The following is a 16,719-nucleotide window of genomic DNA, read 5'->3' as shown; positions in this document are numbered from 1 at the left end:
TTAGGCAGTGGTCGAAGTGAGCGGGTGCGGCGGGAGCGGTGCTCCTCTACTTTTTTAAATTGCCTTTTACAGCGCCTATACTTTTATTTTAAAAAGAAACCGTTCCGGAATGGTTTCGTTTTAAAATAAAAGTGTAGGAAGAAGTTGAAACTTGCACTTTTAGTGCACTGCACTGAACGTTCCCTTAAACAGCAGGTGCAAGTGTTTGGGTGGGTGTATTGTGTGTGGGAGGGGACGTGGTGATGGGGTTTGTGGGAAGTGGGTGAAGGCCAGCAGGGAACGTAGTTCCACTACTTCTTTTCGTACACTTCAACCACTGGATTTAGGGTTACATAGGTGTTTTTCAAACCCAATTGAAGTTCAATAAACACCCTTGAACTGTCGTCACTTGTGTCTGTCTTACTGTTTGATACCATTCCTTCATTACAGCACCCTCTAGGGCCATAGGCTCAGAGATACCTCAGGTAAAAGTACAGAGAGGCAACATCTAATAGCATTATCACAATGTTCCAGATCGTGTTGGGGGCCAGAAATATAGTAGGGGGCAATAGGCAGAAAGAAAAGCAGCCAGGCAGTGGTGCACAGTCCAGTGGACATAGTCAAGAGACAAACCTAGTGGCTGGATCATTTTGGAACACATTTAGGATTAAAAAATCACATTTGGAGTATAACCCAGAGGGCTAAATCGGTTGGGCAAAACTTGGTGGCAATACACAAGGAAGAAAATAACACTGAAGTTATATATCATAGTGATTAAGCTGGTAAATTGAAAGGAGCGAATGGATACTTAGGAGCACAATGAGTGAGGCAACAAAACTAACAGGCAATGGTGCAACAGCCAAGGCACAAGGTATTTCTCATGTGGCTAATGGCAACCAGATGGGCTGGGAGTTATATTTCAATAGGTGGGCGACTTATAGGTGCTGATAACACTAACAATGTTTGCAACATTACTGTGGTAGCAGCCCTGTAGTTATGGTTAAGGTGCTCAACTCATAGAAAGAGCAATTTTTGGGCGGCTTATAACTTTGGTGCCGTTTGACGAACCCTCACAAACCTCTGAATGCTTTTGCAAAGTTTGATGTGGTTTCGTCCAGAGGGGGCAAAGTTAGAGGCGGGGTGCAAAATGTTTTAAATCCTGATAGACACAAAGGACACAAAGAAACAGAATGTTTGCTCGCACTTACAGCCCAAAGCCACTGGCCTGATTTGCATCAATCTTGCCCGAGCAGCGGCGTCTTGGTCCGGGAAGCGTGCTTTTGCAAATTTGTTTTAAATCCACCCAGTAGTTTAAAAAAAAAAAAGGCTAAAACGTAGGAAAACAAAATTAGTGATATCTGGGTCCGGTCCGCAGACTCATTTCCTGATTCGGAGTCCGCGGACACTCCCTAGACCAATTAGAAAGCAGCGTGACATTTGCGCAGATCATACACGCCCGCTGATTGGGCAATTAAAAATGTGAGCTGCGTCAAAACATTTGAAACCGAGGCCGTGTTGGATTTACTACTGCACCCGTAGTCCACAGACATCGCAGTAAAAACACATTAAAAAACACAACATTGCACTTGTCAAACAAATTAAACTATCTCTGGGGAGGTGAGGGGTGATGAGGTTGGGCCATAAAAATCACCAAATCAGATGTTTTTTCATCTCCGAAGTCCACAAACATCTCGGATGTTCAAGGACAGTCCTGCAATGTTCGCGAACATCTCAGATTTTCGGGGACATCCATGCATATTTTTGCATTACTGGTCAGTGAAAATCAGTTTTTGGATGGCTTAGGCGCCACTCAATAAAACTACATAGAATTCTGCAATATCTTTTTTAGCCTTGACCCTGAATGTTTCTGCAAATGTTGGTGCTGTTTCGACAAGAGGGGGCAAAAATAGAGGAGCTCCCCAAAATATTTGAAAGGCTTTTAATTTGCTGTCATGTGACGAAATTGTACAAAAGTTTGCAAAACTATTTTAGACCCAGATTAGAATGTTTTTGCAAAGTTTGGTTTGATGTTGTCAAGAGGGGGAAAAATTGCACGGGTGTCTCAACCTTTTTAGATGGCTTATAACTTTGTTGCTGTTTGACGAATCTGCACAACAGTTTTCAGAAAGATTATAGACCCAACCTTGAATGTTTGTGTAATGTCTGAATAGATCATGTCAAGTGGGGGCTAAGTTATATGACAGTTTTTTGTACGTACATTTTAACGCTTAAAAAAAAAACATGTATGGATTTGCAGCAAACCTGTGCAAGGAGCATTGGCAAGGACCCAAAAGCATGGTTTTGCAAATGTGTGTGTTTTAACAGTGTCATAATGTAGGTACAAAACATAGTGATATACCTTTGGTGACTGAGGTATAGCCTGTGGCCAAGGGCAGGCGGCAGATTGTCCGGGTCATGGCCATGGCCAAGGGCCATGACCCGGTTAATCTGGCTACTGGCCATGACCACGAGGGAAGGGCAATGGGCTTAAAGGGGGCATGTCCACCAGGGACCGGCTATGTGGTAAAGCTTTTTCAAAATTGGGATAGGTTTGAATGGGAACAAAATTATGCTTGTGGCTACAGCCTGAAGTGCTGGACAGGATTGCAGCAAAAATTTGCGTGGAGCATTATCAAGGACCTCAAAGCATGGTTTTGAAAATCTGTCCTGTGTTTTATTTTGTCTAAAGTGTCCAAATCTAAGTACAACAAATTGTGATATAACTTTGGTGCCTGGGCAATCGGCCTGGCCCTGAGCAAGAACAAATGTGTCCTCTGATTTGCTTATTGGGGCATGCAGCATGGCTGAAGCCCTAGGTTTGAATGTCATCTTTGATGTCCTGGTAGTCTTAGCAGTGCACCATAACTGGTGAATTTCTGGGGGCTTCCGGTTTTACTTGTAACCATAACGTTCCTTTAACAAAGTTTTTTCACTGAATATATATATAAATTATATATATATATATATATATATATATTTCTGAGGCTTGTGGAATCAGCTTAGATCACATGCTGTGCATAGGCCGACATCTAGTGGAAGCTGTGGAGTATTAAAATGGGCGTCGACACAGGGCGTGCCAGTAATACTATCCCTAGTGTGACGTCCACTGTACCCAAGATCCCTCACGTGTCTAGGATCCTCAGATTGTTTTTTTCCGCCATACTGGTCGGAAGCATTTTGCGGAGTCCCCTGGTCTTAGCCATACTTTGCTAAAATATTTAAAATATTAATCTATTGACATCCTTCCCCACCCCAACGTCGAGAAGGCTGGAGAAGAAATCGATCGCCGGCTGCTGCACGACGGATTTGGGCCTCGGAAGCCCTCTGGCCTCGGCCCGGGCCTTGGAAGGCCTCTGGCCTCGGCCCTGCAAGTAGGGAGAGTGGGGGGTTGTACATACTCTACACTCTTGGTATATAGGTACACCTTATACATTTCCTACATTTAACAGCTCGCTGCCTCAAGGTGCGTATGGAGGGTACCCCTTTTCAATTCTGCCCCAAGTGCAATCGCAAATACCCTTGGGTCGACAGGCACGCCATGTGCAATCTCTGCTTTCCGAGGGACCACCCCGAAGTGAACTGCAGAGCGTGTAGTAGGTTTAAACCTAAGACACTTAAGGACCATTCGACGAAGCGTTGGGTCCACCACGCCAGGCAGGCGGCCATGGCAGCGGAGGGCGCCTTCAGCGACGGCAGTGATGCCGTACTTTCGGACGGCGAGGGCATTACGGCGTTGAAAGACAGCCGAGCGCAAGTCCCCAACCTCGGAAGGTCGTCCGGCAGGGCGGCTATGGGGAAGACCCCCGGCGACACAAGCGCTTCACACACTACACACACTAAACACACGAAGACCAACCGAGACTCGACGACGTCGAGTTCTCGGAAAGAGGCACAAACAGAACGGTCCAATTCGGTGTCCTCTGGGCGCTCTCGATCAAGATCGCCGCATGACTCCAGGCAATCATCCACTCTTGCCAAGAGTGCCTCGCTCCCTAGGCTAACAGAAGTTCGATCGTCGGAAGACAACTTCCACTCCCAGGCCACGCTCCAGGAGTCGGAGCACGCAGTTAATATCAGCGAGGCCCCACGCTCGAAGGACAGGGACCCCACCCCCGATCCACCAGGCGTTGAAAACCTCCGGAGCCACTAAAGGACCGGGGAAACATTTTTCCACTCACGGGGAGGGGGGAAAACAGCAGAAGAAGCAGCCTTTGCACTCTTCCACACCTGTAAAACACACCACTCCCCCTAAACAGACAGACAAAACCAGGTCTGCTGATATGTCTAAAACCAGCAAATCTACTCAAGATAAATCCCATAGACTTGCTGAGAGAGTCATTCCCAGTTCCAAAAAATGGTCGAGTGAAGACATAGATAGGGCCATGTTAAGGATGTCTTCTTTGGCTGATTTTTATGATAAAAATCCAGAACATTTCCTCTCGTATGATCCACAAGGGGCGACACCCTCAGGCTCTAATGATCCTATCCCCCCCGAGTAAAAAGCCCCGGTTTGAAACACCGATGAGGTCAGACCCCTTCGAGGTACAACCTTACTCAAGACCATACTCACTGTATCAAGGAGAGGCTTCCTTTGGTGAGGACCAAGAATTTGGCATGGTAGAAGAGCAAACCGGGACGGGCTACTATGGGGATGATGAGGACCAGGAAGAGGAAGACCCGGAAACATACAGAGTAGATTCCCCAGTAGAGAATGAAGCCCCGGTTACCGACTCCCCGGTCGATAACCAACCCCTCCTAAACGAGGTTCTCGCACGCGCAGCAGAACATTTCCATATTGACACCCACGGTGTCCAGGAGGAGAGGGACTTCGCAGAAGAGTTAGTGGGAGAAAGGAGGCCTGTTGCCCAGACCATCCCTATCCTTAAGTCCATTCAGCAGAGAATAGACCCGTCCCTGGTGGACCCGAACCTCACCAGAGCAGTCAATCCCAGGGTTGAAAAACTTTTCAGGGCGGCCCAGTCTGACCCTCTCTATATAAGAGGACATCTGAAGCCAGACTCCCTAGTTGTCACTAACACTCGTAAGAGGGCTGGAACACCCTTGTCATCGTCCGAAGCTCCTCCCGACTAGGAGAGCAAAAAACTATACGGTTTCGGCAGGAAAGTAGCCTCAACGTCCGCCTATCAAGCAAGGATTGCAAACTCCACCACCCTGTTGGTCAGCTACAACTGCCATCAGTGGGAAGAAGTCGCGGCACTCATAGCCTCTGCTCCTGAACCTTTAAAGGGCCAGTTAGCTCGGATTTCCGCAGAGGGTAGAACCGTGTCTGGTTGCATTTTGAAAGCAACCTTCGATGCCGCGGACAACGCAGGCAGATTGATAGCAGAAGGCACTGTTATCAAAAGACATGCATGGTTACGGCAGTCTGGTTTTAAGGCAGAAACCCAGGCATCATTGTTGGACAAACCAGTGGAAACCGTTCTGTTTGGTAAGGCGGTCTAAGACGCACTGAAGAATGCCAAGGACGAATACGAAACACTCAAGTCCCTTGGCCAGTTAACCAAAAAACCCCCTAACCAGAGAGGGAATAGTAATTTTCGTCGCCCACGCGGCCAAAATTCCCAGAGAGGATCTAACTATTCCCAGGGGCACGGTACACAGTGGAACAACAACCAACAGTCTACCCAGGGTTACGGCAGGGGTAATAGGAGAGGTCGTGGTAAAGGCAGAGGCAGCCCCAGCAAGGGAGGCGGCACGCCTCCACCAAAGCAGTGACGCTCAGTTCAGGGTCCCTTCTCACACAACCCCAGTAGAGGGACACATTTCCAACTTCACCCAGGCTTGGGAAGGGATCACATCAGACAGATGGGTGCTGTCAACAGTATCCACAGGATATTGTATAGAACTACTGCAGCGTCCCCGGAACCATCCTCCACGACAAAGAGTACACTCTTTAGAACATCAGAAGATTCTCCTCAAGGAGATCGCCATTCTGCTAGAAAAGGATGCGATAGAACTCGTCCCGGGACACCAGGTAAACAAGGGTATTTATTCAACTTACTTCCTTGTGCCAAAGAAAGATTTGACAATGCGCCCAGTATTGGACTTACGGCCTGCCAACAAGCATGTCAAGCCCCAAAAGTTTCGTATGACCACGCTACAAGAGGTAATCCCCCTCCTAAAAAAGGGGGATTACATGGCAACCTTGGATATGAAAGATGCTTATTTTCATATTTCCATGTTCCCAGCGCACAGAAAGTACTTGCGCTTCAAGGCGGACAGTCGACACTACCGATTCAAGGTACTTCCCTTCGGGATAGCTTCGGCACCAAGGGTATTCACCAAGGTACTGGCGGTGGCGGCTGCACACCTACGCAGGGAGGCAATCCTGGTGTACCCTTACCAGGACGACTGGCTCATAACGGGGGAAACCCCAGGAATTTGCAGGACAAACATTCAAAGGACTATCAACCTCCTCCATGAGTAAGGCTTCTCAATCAATGAGAAAAAGTCAAGCCTGGTGCCAAGCACCTCCAAACAGTTCCTAGGAGCAATCCTAGAAACTCAAGAGGCGTTCACCTTTCCTTCAGAAGAAAGAATTCAGAATATACTACTGCAAATTCTGCATTATCAGTCCGGTGAACAAATAACGGTACGCAAAGCAATGCGTTTACTGGGCATGATGGCATCATGTATTTACCTGGTCCCCCACGCGCGCCTGCGCATGTGTCCCATGCAGGAATGGTTGGCGAAACAGTGGTCTCAGGCAAGTGGTCAGTGGGACGATCTAGTGGTCGTTTCGCCAACACTGGTACAACGCCTTCACTGGTGGACAAGAGAGAATCTCGCACAGGGGAAACCCTTTTACGATCCCGAAGTACAGGCAGTAGTCACTACAGATGCATGTCTGACGGGGTGGGGCGCTCACCATCTCCACCACACAGCTCAGGGTCTCTAGTCTCACTCAGTGGCCAAGAACCACATCAACCTGCTAGAGCTTCTGGCAGTATTTAGAGCGCTTCAGGCGTTCAAGCACCACCTACTAAACCTGTCAGTGCAAATCCGGACGGACAGCACAACAGCCATGTTCTACCTGAACAAGCAAGGAGGGACTCGCTCGCCAAATCTGTCCAAGCTTGCCCAGAAAATCTGGATATGGGCACTCAGACGGAACATCTTCCTGTCATCACAACATGTTCCAGGGGAGCTCAATTCCCTAGCGGATGCTCTGAGCAGAGACTCCCTCCCAGAGGAACACGAATGGGTTCTCTCAGTGGGGTTTCCCCACTATACACTTATTCGCCACAAGCGAAAACAGACAATGCCCAGGATTTGCATCCAGGTTCCCCCAACCAGACTCCCAGGGGAACGCCCTGTGGATGAACTGGTCAGGGATGTTTGCGTACCCTTTTCCACCAACTCCTCTCATCAGGAAAGTGGTGAACAAGATGAACAGAGAGTCGATGACGCTCGTCCTAGTTGCTCCCATGTGGGCAAGACAACCGTGGTTCCCACACCTACGCAGGATGGCGGTGTGCGAGCCCATCAAACTTCCAGTCTGGAACAACCTACTGTCCCAGCACCAAGGTCAAACAGTGCACCAACAACCCAACTCAATGAACCTGGCAGCATGGCTCCTGAGGTCATAGAGTTTGGACATCTCAATTTGCCACAGAGGTGTATGGACATCCTAAAGGAATCTAGGAAACCAAACACAAGGCACTGTTACTTTGACAAGTGGAAGAGGTTTGTTATCTGGTGCCAGAGTAGACAAATCAACCCGGTTGATTGCACTCCTTCCACTATTGTTACATACATGCTCCACCTGCTAGATGCAGGATTGGTTTTTAACTCACTGAAAGTACACCTGGCAGCCCTGTCGGCTTACACCACTTCCCATAGCAAGGTTTCGTGGTGAAAGTACCAGTAGTTAAAGCCTTCATGGAAGGAGTAAAGAGACTTCACCCTCCTATTTCAAACCCACCACCAGAGTGGGATCTTAATGTGGTGCTAGCCAAGCTCATGGGCCCCCCTTTCGAACCCATGCATAAAAGCAGTCTCAAACACCTGACTTATAAAACGGCCTTCTTAGTAGCTATTACTTCTATAAGAAGGGTCAGTGAAATTCAGGCTCTGTCAGTGCAGGATCCCGTCTTTACTGTCCATAAAGACAAACTGGTTTTACGCACACACCCTAGGTTCTCACCTAAATTTATATCAATATTCCATGTAAACCAGTCCATCAAGCTTCCGGCTTTCTTCCAGGACCCGCAAAGCTCGGCTGAGGCGAAACTACACACCCTAGATGTGCGTAGGGCGGTCCTCTACTATGTAAATAAAACCAGACCGCTAAGAAAAACAGATCAACTGTTTGTCTCCGTAGCTACAGGCAGAGAGGGGGATCGCGTCTCTAAAGGTGCCATCTCGAAGTGAATTGTTAACTTTATCCAGCTGTGTTGCTCACTCTCTGAAAGAACTCTGCCTTTCACGCCAAGAGCCCACTCTACTAGAGGTATTGGGGCCCACTGTGGCTTTCATTGCAAATGTACCCCTTGACACCATTTGCAAAGCAGCTACTTGGAGCTCTATTCACATTTTTACTCAGCATTACTGCATTGACACCCATTCCAAGGCAGATACACAAGTGGGACAAGCGGTTCTAAGACACTTATTGCTCATGACCCTTCTCACATCCCACCTCCTTCTTCAGGTACTGCTCGCTAATCTATGCACAGCATGTGATCTAAGCAGATTCCACAAGCCTCAGAAGGGATACATTACTCACCGTAATCGTATTTCTGATGCTTGTATCTGCTTAGATTCACATGCGACCCACCCTTCCTCCCCTCTGAGAGAAGGCGCATGATTGCTTGTAGTCTTACCTTTCTGTCTATCTGCTTGGATTATCTGTACTCACGCTACTCCTCATGCTACCTCATGTCAGAAAAAATACAATCTGAGGATCCTAGACACGTGAGGGATCTTGGGTACAGTGGACGTCACACTAGGGATAGTATTACTGGCACGCCCTGTGTCGACGCCCATTTTCGAGTTTCGAAAAACAAACTGTAATACTCCGCAGCTTCCACTAGATGTCGGCCTATGCACAGCATGTGAATCTAAGCAGATACAAGCATCAGAAATACGATTACGGTGAGTAATGTATCCCATATATATATATATATATATATATATATATATATATATATATATGTTTGAATGCATTCATAACGCAGTTTAATTCAGCGTCAGCCATGCCAGTATAAAGTAATCACACTTATCTCAAGGAAGCAAAGAAACACTTTTTAAAGTAACACTAATTAAAGACTATGATATTATTCTGAGCCTATGCTTGGATTTATTGATAGTAAGTAACGCTTAGATATTAATAATAATCCATTACTTATAATGTGCTTTCTCCAAAGCACTTTACATGAAATTGTTATCGGGCAACCAAAATGAATACTCATTTGTTGACCTCATAAGCATGAAAGGTTGAGTAGACCTTGATAGGATTCAAACATGTGACTGGCAGAACCCTCATAGATCCCAGTAGTGATCATTTAACCCACTAAGCTATTTTACCAGCTAGTTCTCCTTAAATGTGCATACCACGACTTTTGGTGAAGCATTGGCTAGGTGGGACGAATTTCCTATTAACATAACACTTATTGCAGTGATTAGAAGCAGAAGGAAAAAGTTATGGCCATCTTGTAAACCTGATAAAAGTAGTGTACATTTTTCATTTAAAACGGATTGAAGGGAACAGGAGAGGGTTGTGGGTAGACATCCTAATAATTGTTTCTTTTGAACTGCACAATTAATTAAACAGCATGCTGAGTTTAAATTGGATAGCTTAGCAAGATCACATCTCAACTCATTTGACAGCATGCACTTTCCAAGTGCATATTTCAGCAGGCCTGAATCAACCCTTCATCCATGTGAGGATGATGAATTGAGTAATATTGCAATTCGTAGTAATACCACCTATGTGTACAATGTTTACCAGCAGGACAAATCATTAGTCAGACATGAAGCGCTCAGCATAAAAATATGATATAATACCAACAATTTTATTTTGCCACAGGGAAATCTAGGCAACAGTAACATCAAAACAAGGAGACTTTTAGCACACAATGATAGGCCTCCAAAACATAAAACAATCAAGTTGACTCTAAAAATGGCCTCTGGGTCTAGGGCATCCAGTCTGCCTGGCCATATATAGACCAACACTAATCTCCAGCTGCACCCTTGTGAATATAAAAAGTCAAACCTAAGAGGGTGATTTTTGAAAATCAAGAGAGCTCTGAGAACCCACTGTATTTGAGTTTTCTCACTCCCTCAGTAATCCTTGACCAGGGGGTCACAGAGACAGTGCCAGAGGTCACAGAGGAGTCTGTGGGGGTCAACGTTTCAGCCCCTGGTGATCGCAAATGACTGAGCTGGGTTGGGATTCTTAACTGTGAACAATGATGAGCACAAATGTCTGGGCTATTGCCTAACTTCCTGAGCTATCTAGCAGGCAATGAGTTCTAGATAGTGACCTTGTTCCTTTCCTTGAGACCTTTGCTAGCATAGATACTCCTGCAGATCCTGCATCTGTATAGTTCATTCTCAGATCAACGTCCTTTGCTAAAATGTGGTGTATATTCTATAAGAGCCATAAAAAGTCCTACAGATGATGAAGGCATAATTGCTAAGAACATATGTCAATAGGTCCTTTTTTGCTGTGGTGTCTGCTGTTTTACCTGTCATTATTCCTGATTTCAATGCTAAAACTGTATCTACCTTGCAAACATTAAAGGCTGAGCGGAACATGCCACTGCAGGTTGCACACAGCTCTCTGCAGTGAGCATTTGCGAAGCTGAGCTATATTACTGCTGATCTCATTGCAAGGTTCGAGCTTAAAAAGTGTTTTTAAGTGTTACCTGCTTATCATGTTTGCGCTTTCAGAAGCAAATGCACCCATCAGCTTGTATCATCTAAACATTAACACATGTAGGAGACACGTGACCAAACTACCCCACCTCACCCAGGTTGGGAGCAGAGGACATTTTGACTGGCCTCTGGGGCAGGGGAGAGCAGTTGTTGGCAGGGCCTGGGGTGGTCTTGAGGGCCTTGTGAGGGGGCAGGAACTTGTGGGAGGCTGTCAGGGGAAGGGAGGGAGGAAGACATGTAATTGGATGAGAGGTATGGGGCAGTGAAGCATCCAGGATTTAAAAGAAAGGGTCTTGTGACATTTCAAAATTGGAGCTGGAGGTTGGAGTGGTGACAGAGACCGATCGATCAGGGAGAAGAGGCATGTTTTTCTTTTTTTTTAAACTAATGGTGCATTTTGCCATGTTTTAACAGCACTTTCCAGGGTTGTATACTAATTGACCTTTTCACAATTGACCTCGGGAGAATTGACCTCAGGAGAATTTACCTAATTTAGAAGGTCAATTAGGACATATATGCGGGGCAAACCCCCGCAACCCACCACCCAATACAAAAACACCCGCAACTCCCCACCTAATCCCCTTATATTATTTATAATCCAAAACCAACCCAATACATATATAAAATAACTAAAATAATATAAAGGTCAATTGTGCAGAAGGTCAATTAGGACAACTATAATTAGGTCAATTGTGCAAAAGGTCAATTGTAAAAGGTCAATTTGGGTAATAACCTTTCCAATATATATTTGAACATGAACAACAAACATTTTGTGTATGAGCATCACTTTGTGGAACCATTTTAGGGTCAGGCAGAGTCATTCAGTTGGTGGCTAGCTTAGTTTACCACAATCCAACCTGTCCACATGTCTTCCAGGTATTTCCATTATAGCAGAACAGAGCCACTGTGGCCGCATTACATGCCTTGCCCTAACTCTAAGGTGGGAATGTGCCCTAATGAAAATAAAGCTAAGCAGAGTCTATGGGCCTCATTATGAGGTGGGCGGTAAGGGATTACCGGCACCGGTAAGGACACCAGTGCCGGTAATCCCTTACCGCCCTACTACGAGTTCCCTTTGCGGGTTCTTCCTTAACGACTGGTTTTTGCAGGCGTTAAGGACGGGACACGCAAAGGGACACCGGGGTCAATAACGGTAGCGCAATTTGCGGTACCGTTATTGCCGCCTTCCCCCTTCCCATTGAGCCCTATGGGGGCTCAAATGGGAATAGGTAATGGCCCTCGTGAATGGAGAATTACCGGTCCCTCCAACCCCGGAATGGACCGGTAATTGCTCCATTCACCAGGCCGGAGTTGGAACGAGTTTGGAGGCAGCCGTGCCGCAAATAGCGGCATGGCTACCTCCAACCTCGTAATGAGGCCCTATGTCTGTCAGTCCAAAGCAAAATACTGTCTGTGCCAAAACCTATGATTGCCCTCACTTCTAGAGAATACAGAATAACAGGGTGTGTGGGACTTGGCCAACTCAGTCGTGTGCAAAGTAAAGTTACTGTGACAACGGATCCTTTCTGCAGCTCCCTTCCCCAAGCTCAAGGCACTCAACTTTATAAAGTTCCACAGGTCCTCAGGATTCATTTAGCAAGTCGGGAATTCACTTGACAAAAGTTCACAGTACATTTTCCTTGTGGGGATTCACTTCTTCAATGGGCCCGTCAGGCTTCCTTCACCCCAAGCTTAGACCCTCTTGGTTATTCCCCGAATTACCAATGTTCAACTTGTTCAACATTGCTTCCTTTTAGGCACAAATGTTTAACTTGCAAAAGTTCTGCTGGAAAGATGTCACTCTTCACTTGGTTTCTTGAGGGACTTCCTTCCTCCTTCTTAAGCAAGTCCTTTGACTTTCAGCTTCGATAAATCATGCAGTTCTTTTCTACAGTTTAGGGCTCCACTGGTCGTGGCGCAGTTGTCAGGGCGCAAGGTTCACCCATCACAGGTCGCGCAACCAGGTGCCTTACTTTGGTTGGGTTCTCTTGTCTGTCTTTTGGTGTCTTGGTGGCCCTCCTGGATCATCCTCCTGCCTAGGAGCCATCCCAATGCTTTTCAACACTCCTTGCTTTGCTGAAATGCCTTGTTATAAATTTTGAGAATGTTGCTCCCACTTCGATTTCTCACCGCTCCCCCTTTTCGGATCTCTATTTTACCCCTACTTCAGGACTGTGCACAGCTCCCCTTTTCTCAGAAAAGTTCTCCTTTCCTGCAGAGTCTTTCGAGAATGTGTAAACCTACACGTGACCACTTTGACACTTTTTATGTCTCTGTTCCTTTTTGTCAATTTCACCCGACGCGTCTTCCGCTTCACGCAGCCGAGTGGCAATATTGTATTGCTTTGTTCAAAGACACCGGGCTTTCACTGCGCTTCACTCACCCGTTGTGTTTTCTTCATTTCACATTTAATGTCCTTGTAATTTGAGGTCAGGGTCTCACCACCTGCCCTCAGACACTGCTGGGTCCCTGTTCTGGCCCAGGAGAATGAGCCCTTTATATTTGCAATGCGAAAAGGGATTAGCACACCTTCCGGCTCCCTTTGTTGGACCTTTCCTTGCCGCTGGAGTTGCAGGTATTTAGCCATGCAGTTGTAGGGTGCTACCACACACAGATCCTCTGCATCTCAACGTCCTGGTTTCCCCCAGTTGGTCCTGGGCAGCCATGGCTCCACAGCTCTTCTCCCAACTCGTTCCCACTGATGAATGTGTGTGCCCTTTTTATATTCACCTGAGAATTTGATAGGCTACACGTGGGGATGGGTGATGTCAATTGCCTGACACTGCCTGACCTTGCTAGTGGCACAGGTCCAATGAGGATGTTGATGTGCCTCGATCTGCATATTCCTCGTCCCAGTACCATAGTGGTGTTTCTCATAGGAAGCCTGCTCTCCTCTTGACTTCCTCTTCTTCATCACACTCTTCCTTTCCCCAAATATCACGCAAGTACTATGTGTCTTAATACATCCTATAGAGGCTGGGGTATTGGGTAGGTCACTGTCAAGTACGGGGGTTACCATGTCTCCGGTCTAGGAATGACTTTATGACAGGAAAGTGGTATTGCTGTTATATTTCTCTTCCCCTTCTCAATGTTAGGTTAGGATGTGTCAAATCTTCCCTTTGTTATCTAATTATGGTGATGAAAATAAGAGGTTGCTGGTTCTGGCTCTTTCACTTTGGTACCCAAGGAAGGAAAATATTGGGTCTCACAGTAGTTTATAGGGGGATGTGAGGATAAGTCAGTGTCATAGAAAAAAGTGGTTTGCTGCCATGGGGCTTTATATTCCCTTGCTTTCCTCCGAGTGTAAATGATTGACAGAAGGTTTTCGGATACGGCAGGACATGTGTAACAATATCCTAAGACAGTAGAGGGAGGGTAGGATAGGTCGGGACTAGAAACGGGGGATACCATGTCTCACCCTTGGGTATCCTACCCCCTCTCTTCAAGGACCTTCTTTTCAAGTCGTTCTCCTGGCAGACTCAGCCCTGGGAGCTGGCAACTTTGCATTTCCCTTGGTTGCCTGAGAGGGTTTGAAGGGGCTAAATGTGAGAACGCCCTCAGATTTCCCGTACACTGCAGAGGTAGAAGGAGTAGTATACACCAACAATTAAATATCCTTTCTCCTCCCTCACCTTCTCTCCCTCAGTATCCCGCGCAGAGCATAAGCAAATCTCTTCTGAAAACTGGCAGGCCATGCTGGTGCCTCTGAAAAGTCAGTGGGCAAAGTGTTGCGCCTGTCACATTGCTTGATCTTGGCATTCTCTTGACCCTATCTCAGCATTATGGCTCTTTCAGAGAGGACCCAGAAACAATCCTTCTCTTGTCATGAACCCACCCTCTGGAATTCGATCCGGGTGGCGGATCAGAATACGTTCATAATTCTTCCGTTTTGAAAATCTCTCAAAACATGGCTCTTTCAACAACACCTAACCAAGGACTAGTTCCAATGGACACACATACCGACGCACAGACCTCACAGTACTGCGCTACTGTTAAAAGATGCCAGCTCAAATGCTGGCTACCAACACTCTGTACATCGCTCCACTGCTCTTGAGCTAGGTTCACGCTTTAAACAATAAAACCAAAGAAAATAATAATAAAACGAGGCACCAGTAAAGTTTCCAGATTCAGACGGGACTGGCCCATTGACTGGCTTCAGTCTGACTCTGTTTTTTAGCCACTAACCTCCCAAAAGGCTGTCCATACCCCATCTGCTCATGCAGAAAGAAAAAAACAAAAATTGCCCGGCCAGCGGTAGGTGCCATTTGGTTGACTTAGCATCTTTGATCCTAGGGTTCTGCCTGGAATCTCCTTTCAGTGCCTCTGCGTCATGCTGGTAGGTGTCAGAGAGGGGCTGTGTCTGGGGGTAATGATGACAGAAATCATGCAATGTGGAGCCTGCAATTTCCTTTCAGAGTGCTTGTGTAACCAGCAGCACTGTGCAAGCATGGCAGGAGTTTATTTCATGTTGTCTACTGGTTTCTGTGTAAGCTTGTGGGTTTTGTACATCATGGACAATAAGTCTTTATCAAACTATAACTGTCACACATTTTGTTGTTGTAACATTGCTGTTGTTGTTTGTCTAGATTCTAAATGTACAATTGTAAAACCCAAAAGAGAATATTTTTTCAGGATGGCATTACTTTGCATTCTTATAATTTTAGTGTTGTATTCAGAAGTGTAAAAATAAAGTTTCACTTGTACTCTTGTACTCGTTTTGCTTGTTCACTTGTACTCTTTTTGCTTCCTTACTGGACCTCCAGATGCACACCTGGTCTCCCTCAAAGCAGACCACAATGCTGCAGCCCGTCTTCATCACAGGTGCCCGAAAATGGAACTGTATTCCTCCAAAATGGAACATGCTTCACTGGCTCTCCCTCCCCACCAAGATCATATTCAAAACTGCATGTATCACCTACAATTCAGTCTCAAAAGGAACACCAACGTACACCTCTGGAGTCTCTCGCACCTCACGTAGCAAAACCATCAAATTTCTGGAGTCAAAGCTAGCCCGCAAAGAGAAGACTCAATCTGGGTAAAGGCTCCAAATGCCCCCAACCCCTTCAAAAACACTAAAAATGAGTCTCTTTCAACAATACATGCCAGACTAATAAAAATCGCTGCACTACTGTATAAAAGGCCGAGCACAATTATGGCACCCTCCTCTTGTAAAGTGATCCACTGATCTTAAGCTATGTTCATGCTCTAAGCAATAAAATAAAATTGACATAAAGATTTATATATTTTCCATGTTGATTTACAATGTGATTTGTGTTTTCATGTCCTCGCTACAACAAAAAAAGCACATATTTGCATCAGGGCCATATGTCAAAACGTGAGGTCAAATGTCTAAATTCAGGGCTCATTCTGGCACAGGCTCATCATGGCCTTCAACTCTTGCATAAAGTGTGTTGGTCCAGCAAATGGAGGGGATCCGGGGATTCAACACAAATAGCCTTGTCTAAGAGGGTAGATCTGTGGGACTGGCTGGAAAATTATGTGCACCTGGGCAAATTAAAAAAGTATCAATTTGTACAGTACATGTCATACACATTTAAGAACCCCCAGCATTACATGAACCTGTGCCCTTCCAGCAGACTCAGAAGTTTTATACTCCTTTTGAGGATAGACTATCTACCAGTACTGTCCAACAAAGGATGCTTTTGCCAACTGCCCTCTAACGAAAGATACTGTCGGGCGTGTTAAAATGTGGCGATCGCTAAGACAGCCTGCCATGTGCTGACTGCTTGTCCATCTCTGTCAGCATCTTATCGCATGCATTATGGTAATCATGTCCACGACATTGCATTTGTTGAGGAATTCATGTTTTGGTATCGCAGC

At 46.1% G+C, this 16,719-nt stretch overlaps 1 protein-coding gene across 4 annotated transcripts in view; it reads left to right on the top strand.

Moving 5' to 3' along the window:
• LOC138503307 (interferon alpha-inducible protein 27-like protein 2A) overlaps positions 1 to 16,117 on the top strand; it is a 119,888-nt gene extending 103,771 nt beyond the window's left edge. For all 4 annotated transcript variants that reach the window (XM_069622920.1, XM_069622921.1, XM_069622922.1 and 1 more), the window contains one exon: positions 15,642 to 16,117. The gene's annotated coding sequence lies outside the window, so the exon portion shown is untranslated. The remainder of the gene's footprint in view (positions 1 to 15,641) is intronic.
• The last annotated feature ends 602 nt before the right edge of the window (positions 16,118 to 16,719 follow it).

The sequence above is a fragment of the Ambystoma mexicanum genome, chromosome 11, assembly GCF_040938575.1.
Source record: "Ambystoma mexicanum isolate Mex_15411 chromosome 11, UKY_AmexF1_1, whole genome shotgun sequence".
Classification (NCBI taxonomy): domain Eukaryota; kingdom Metazoa; phylum Chordata; class Amphibia; order Caudata; family Ambystomatidae; genus Ambystoma; species Ambystoma mexicanum.
This window is presented reverse-complemented; position numbering and strand designations above follow the sequence as displayed.